Source organism: Alligator sinensis, unplaced genomic scaffold (genome assembly GCF_000455745.1).
Source record: "Alligator sinensis unplaced genomic scaffold, ASM45574v1 scaffold243_1, whole genome shotgun sequence".
NCBI classification, from domain to species: Eukaryota; Metazoa; Chordata; order Crocodylia; family Alligatoridae; genus Alligator; species Alligator sinensis.
This window is the reverse complement of record NW_005841841.1, coordinates 2517725-2518336: the sequence shown is the minus strand read 5'-3', so window position 1 is coordinate 2518336 and position 612 is coordinate 2517725.

The window sequence follows — 612 nt, the reverse complement described above, 5'->3', positions numbered from 1 at the left end:
GAAACTCGAAACCCTTTAAACAGATCAGAGAGCTCTGTCAAATCCAAAGACTCTATTGTTGTCATCTCTGTCCTCTGGTGCACTAAAAAAAAGAAGTGCCGATTATTCTTGCATTCAAATGTTTATGATTTAACAGAACTGTAATTAGGAGCTAGGATCTCCTCCTATTGAGCTCTATGAGCAGGCTTCCATCACCTTAAACCTTTGTTCTAAAGTGAGCACTTGGAATTGCTGTGCTCATGCTTTAAGTGTCAGGTGTTTTTAAAGCCAGCTTGAAATCAAGAGACATCAGTAAGGGCGCATCACTGTCATCTCGAAATCTCAAGACCCTATTTTATAAAGAGAACAGAGGTTCATCAAAACTATATGAAGTCCTGAAATAACCTTTTTTTTTTTTTTTAATTCTGGAAAAAGAGGAGTATTATCCACCCTGAACAGCTGGTTCACCTATTGTAATAAAAGTCAGGCTGGCAAACTCTGGCGGTTCCCAAAATTTGGAAGTCGGTCAGAAGCCTAAAAGACCATATTAGGGCACAAAAAAGGATTCATAGATGTTAGGGTCGGAAGGGACCTCAATAGATCATCAAGTCCAACCCCCTGCATAGGCAGGAA